This window comes from Aegilops tauschii, chromosome 2, assembly GCF_002575655.3.
Source record: "Aegilops tauschii subsp. strangulata cultivar AL8/78 chromosome 2, Aet v6.0, whole genome shotgun sequence".
NCBI classification, from domain to species: domain Eukaryota; kingdom Viridiplantae; phylum Streptophyta; class Magnoliopsida; order Poales; family Poaceae; genus Aegilops; species Aegilops tauschii.
This window is the reverse complement of record NC_053036.3, coordinates 623,950,811-623,956,728: the sequence shown is the minus strand read 5'-3', so window position 1 is coordinate 623,956,728 and position 5,918 is coordinate 623,950,811. Positions and strand designations below refer to the sequence as shown.

At 44.3% G+C, this 5,918-nt stretch overlaps 1 long non-coding RNA gene across 3 annotated transcripts; it reads right to left on the bottom strand.

Moving 5' to 3' along the window:
* Positions 1–3,010: 3,010 nt before the first annotated feature.
* On the bottom strand, positions 3,011–5,698 carry LOC109764958 (uncharacterized). Of its 3 annotated transcripts, none has more exons than XR_005769381.3 (4): positions 5,394–5,698; positions 4,980–5,319; positions 3,572–4,650; positions 3,011–3,492 (listed from the first exon to the last, which is right to left on the bottom strand). It is a non-coding gene; the product is annotated as an uncharacterized lncRNA (long non-coding RNA). The 3 variants fall into 3 exon arrangements; XR_002233286.4 differs by having other exon boundaries at positions 3,011–4,001; positions 4,505–4,650; XR_002233285.4 differs by having other exon boundaries at positions 3,011–4,650.
* Positions 5,699–5,918: the final 220 nt, after the last annotated feature.

Genomic DNA, 5,918 nt, shown 5'->3' with positions numbered 1-5,918 from the left:
TTTTACCTCTATGGTTTGCACCTCATTCTATGCGTCCACAAGATCTCTCTTTATGCCGGCGACTTTAATGTCTGCAGATCCAGCGGTTGACATTGCACTCTCCAGGTGCTTCCGCGACTCTGCTCCACGAATGTGGCGTGGCGCGGCCGATGTAGGAGAGGAGACGGGATGGAGGTGGGGAGCTGCTGCTTCCTCGATCCAGCGCTCGATGGGAGAGGACAAAGGAGGACGGGGCTCTGCCTGCCGCACCCATCCTCGCCTCCCTCTCTATTCACAGGAGCTCGACCTCGCCGCCCTCTTCCTCCATGGGAACGCCGTGATCCGTGGCTTCGCAAGATAGCTTGTCGGCCAATATTGATGTACATTGAAACGACAAAAAACAGTAATTATGTTCTTACCTTGTGAGTTATATTCTAAGTAGACTATAGATGACAAAGAATCGAAGCTTCTGTGCGTACTCATTACTCAGTAAACTTGTCCTGTAACAAGTTAATATTGTGTCATTAAAGAACTTGGTAGAGTTTAGTCACACTTATATGGAAAAATGATCAACCAGATGATCTGCAAGAGCAGACTACCTTATCAGATTTTAGTGCCTACATGACTCTCTTTCTTTGCTGCTGGTAACTTAATTATAACAGTAATGCAGCACACGAAACCCAACTCAATCAAGGTAATACGTATGCTCCCCTCCGAAATGCGCCCTTAACTACTGGAACAAAAGAAGGAATAGCAGTTAGCTTGATGTAAAAGGCCTGACAAAAAAGAAGAAATAACAGTCAGCTCCATGTAAAAAACAATTATGCTGCAGTAATAGAAATAGAAGGTACGGAAGGCTAACCAGCTATTCCTGCCCACTAAGCAAATCTGTAGCACTATCAATCATGAGCATTGCATTATTACATACGGCTAAACTTAACATATATACCAGACCGTGCGTCCAAACCTATTTCAGCAAGAGAAAGATATATTCTTTTAGTTATACTTGATTTTTGTTAGCAAGTAAAACTGCTGGAAGTGTAGCCGTACCATGCCAGCTCTACATGGACCAAATAAACCACAGTAAGATGATGTTAGCTATCATTATAAAAGCTACTTGTAAATTTGACTCTCCCAAGTCTGGATTGCAAGAATTTTCACGAGCTTACCAGAGTCCAATATATGTCGTTGATCCAGCTTCTTGGTGGAAACCAGATGTGATCTTGTACAGCAACAAGCACTACAACAGGAATCAGTTGACAAAATTATTGTATCAATTGGCATGCCGATATTGTACAGCAAGAAGCACTATTGCTACAGCTAGTTTGACAAAGGAAACAAGATGGCAAAAGTACAGATCGATGAGGTTCTTGCTTGAGCCTATGCCAACAGACCAATTGGGTTAAATACTTGCTCACGTCAATTTAAATTGCTAGTTTAACCATCAGTAAACTCTGGCTGTAAATCGCTGTAAGTCGAACATAGCTCCATCATAATTTGCACAAAGAAAAAAGATACTTGCGACGAAGTAGGTCTAGGCGACGACTGATGGTCTTCTGGCAAAGTCGGCAGAGGCAATTGCAGATGGTCTTGCGGCAAAGTCGATGGAGACAACGACGGATGGTCTTCAGGCGAAGTTGGCGGAGGCAACGGCGGAGTATGCGGATGTGACATTGAGTTGTTCATCTTCAGAACATGTGATCTAATCCGGTGGAAGCTTTCTTTTTATGACACCAAAGAATATGTGAAATCCAGATCGGCCACCCATGGCTATCGTGTTGAGTATTTCTTCTGCACGGACATGGCACTGAATTTGATCCAAAATGAACGCAGCCGCCAGCGCCAGGAGATCGACGTGGAGGAGGCTGGGTGTGGTGCCGGGTAGGATTGGGGCGGTGGGGAGAGGAAGGAGAACATGGAGCTGGAGGAAGCCCAAGAGGACAAATAGGCGGCATGGAGAGGAGAGCACAGATCGGCGGCAGCGCACGCTGTTCAGGAGGAGTTTGTGCACGTCTAGGAGAAGGAGAAGGGGTTCCTGTACATCTGCTCATGTGTGGGGGAGTCGTAGGTGCCAACGCGGAGCACACGGACGGCCATGGCGGCGGCGAAGGGGCGGGCGGGGTCGGCAGCGAGGGGGTGGGAGAGAGGGGGAGGAGCGCGCGTACACGGGAGGCGGGAGGCGGGGCCAGGGAGGAGGAAGATGGCCGCGACGGTGACCAGTGTCGCGGCGCCGGCGGCGAGGAGAGTGCTCCAGGCTCATCAGATCGAGCGTCACTGGTGTCCGTCACCTTTTGGCGGCTGGAATCGGGAAGCGAGGGAGAGTCCGTGCTCTCTTTTCTTCTTAGAATTGAGAGCCTGTGCTTTTGGACCGCGGGTTAAATATTGAAAATTACAGGAGTTTTTGTAAAATAGCCTGAACGAACGTTTTTCTCACTTAACATAAAACATAAGGGCTTTTCTACAAAAGTGTCGCGACGGTGAACTTGCACCGGGCGAAAAAAAGGCAGAACCTGCTTCCGATGCAATTATGCACCATTTTATATCCAATTTGTAATAAACTTTAATGATAATGTTAAACATTAAATTTTTATTTTTTAAAATAGAAGGTAATAGAATAGTTAACATTTTTATAAAATGTGAACATTTTTTTGAAGAAGATCATTTTTCGAACAGATGTTTTTCTTGCAAAGAATCTTTTTTAGGGGTAATAATGTTTTGTTTTTTGAGGTGTAATAGCATTTTCCTGTATAATATTTTTTTAATGTTTTGTTTTTTGAAAATATATTTTTCTGCAACTGTTTTTTGCACAACCCGCTTCATGTGATATTTAACAATGCACGTGCGATGCACGTTTAACAATGCGAAAAAATATTCTTAGTGGGTTACTTAAGTGATGTGTTCATAGTTGGAATGTGAGCAAGGGTTATGTGGGTGTCAGGTTTGACAAAGTAGTGTTTAAAAAAAGGTTTGGCAAAGTAGGGAGGTGATATATCCCAGTCTGGTATAACTGTCAGGAAAAATAAGAAACCAATGAAAAAAGAAGAACTTAAAATTAATAGACACATCAATATCAATAGATACATCAACCATAGAGTTATGTATTCGCATTTCCTATGATACATTTCCATAGAATTTACATATATACATGAATCAAAGGTCAACAAAAAACAGAGGTGCAGCATCTTAAAAATACAAGTGCTCATCATTGTCGCCATGTGCTGCAACTAATAATAGTAAAAAAAACAAGAGAATACACCCCCTGTTGTTCTCTAGGAAGTTGGAACAGCAACTTACTAATACCAATTCGGCAGCTACAGTGAGTTTATTCTCTTGAAACATCCTCCCATGTGGTTGGCTCATGTTGCCCAGCCTTATTTTTAGAAAATGGTGCAATGTTCTGAAATTAGTACCACATTCGGAAATGACATCTTGTGGACTCTTGGAGTACAATCCAATTCAAATCAAATTAATCCACAACAGCTTAGGCATTGAGTAACCAATAACAATTTTTATCTGAACATAAAAATGACAGTGGAACAGGTTCAGTTAAACAACTCTAAGAGATTTATTTTTCTGCAAGGAAACAACACACCTCTCCAAGAAGCAACCATGTATTCTTTTCCTCCTTGAAGTCTTAGAACTGCAGCCTCCACTTTGGCTATCAAGAGCAGCAGCAGCAGCAGCAGCGCGTCTCCAGGATTTTTTCCAGAAACTCGTCCCTAACATAATTTACATTTTCGCTCGTGCCCACACATAGACTGACATGCTCAACACACGAGTCTTGCTAATCTACAGTTTCTGGCAAACACGCGTTGAACCATTTTTCAGGACACTCGAAGAAAGCACCCAAATTTCCACGACTGAATCACAAATTAACAATCATCTAAGGAGCAGGTACATAAGTAAACCGATGCAATTTACAAAAAAACCATAATTAATCTTGGCTTGGCGCATCCTTTGCAGACTCAGTAGGACTGAAAATATCGTCCCTAGTCAATAATCTGAATAGTTGACTGCAAAACCTGTACAATCTGATGAGCACTGCAAATTTAAAGAGGTTCTAGAATAATTATGGAAGTGTTGAGAAGTGCCTAGTGCACATGAATAGAACCCCAATAGAACGCCAAAGGACCATCCCCAAAGCCAGAGAATCTCGTCTCCAGCCAATCCAAAGATTAGTCAAATAAGAGATATTAACAGTTGTTCATGCGCTCATGTAGTCATAAGTTCAGTTTTGGTTGCCTAATCTTGGAGCACACAACTGTCGGATGCAAGCTAAAACAAAGATGTGAAGGAAAAGACTGCTCCTTGTACTGTCAGATTGTGTGACCCTTTTGCTTGCAAACTCAATCTATGCTATGGTGCTTCAGATAGACTGAGGATCTGAACCAAAGTTACAAGAGTGTTCTTTCCCATGTAAATAAGCATTGGAGATTCTTTCCCTGTTCCTATATAACTAACTTTGGATGCAAGAATCTGAATGTGTCATTGTAGAACTGCAATAATTGACTGAAAGCAAACTTACACTTGATTGAGCACTTGAACTGTTGTTTTTTTTGCAGGCAACGCCCAAGTTGTTGTTGTCGCTGCAGCTCAAGATCCACGCCTTCCTGCTCTGGCTGTCCGTCGGCTTCCTGATGCATGTCCGCGTGCTGCTGATCAGCTCCAAGGCTGTAATCACATAATTAAGATGCCCATCTCAACTTAACGGACAACATGGAGGATAAATATCAATATTTTAGCAGATAGATTTAAGACTTAGATGCTCTGAATTTCATCATTTGCAAGAAAAATGATATTGCAAGGTACATCATTTTCTTGTACAATCAGCTCTCCAAAAGCACCTAAATTTCAGTGTACAATCAGAATTGCTAAGAACCATTTGCTACAGAACTTACAGGTGTACTGAAAGAAATTCATCAAGAGCTAGCTAAACCATTTCATATATGAAGCAAAAATCAAGAATTACTGGCACTAAAGTAATCCGTCAATGCACATACCCAAAAATTTGAAGCAGCCATTTGACAACGTTGGTCTGATGATCCTTCCATTAGTCTTCGTAGGAGCCAATTTGTTAAAAAGTAGTACGTACAAGGCAATATAATTTGTTAACTGCATCAGAAACGACCATTAGATTAGACAAGGGCACCGCCCATGAACCTCTCCTGCTCCACCGCCCATGAACCTCTCCTGCTCCGCTGGCACCTCCCCTGAACCTCTCCTGCTCCGCCCGCCGCGCGGCGCCTGAACCTCTGCTGCTCCGCCCGTCGCGCCGCACCTGAACATCTTCTCCATTTCCAACCAGCTTGCTCTTCTCGTCCTCGCGCACCTGCTTGAATCCTGACGAGGAATGAGACGGACGGTGAGCGGCAAGCAAGCCACAAGAGAGGGGGCGACGAGGAAGGGGGCTGTACTGAAGCTGGTGGCGGCTGCCGGCAGGAGGTGGCCGTGGCGGCGGCGGAGGCTGGAGGACGCGAGCCTCGTCGCGGCCGCTCGCAGGGCCATGCCCTTCCTTCCATGGCAGCGCGAGATGGGGGAAGAAGGGGAGCACGGGAGCAGATGGTGGAGGTCGAGGGAGGCGGCGACCGCACGCAGGAGGCGGAGCTCGCCGTGGGGGAGACGAGGGCGCGGGCGCTCGCCTTATCTTGTGCGCCGCGGCTGGAAAATAAGACGACGTGCTCCAGGGGCTGGCAATTATTTTTGTATTTCGTTGGGCTAGCTTCGTGCCCGCGCTGCGGCCTAACCCTGAAATTTTATACGAAATGATATATAGATAGATTAGTACCACCTTGGATTTTGGAAAAATTATGGACGTGTTGAAAAAAACTGAAAGCGTAAACTCACGGGAAGAAGCGTATTGTGACGGTGAACCCACGGAGTCAATCCGTGCTTTATTATTAATATATATATATATATATATATATATATATATATATATA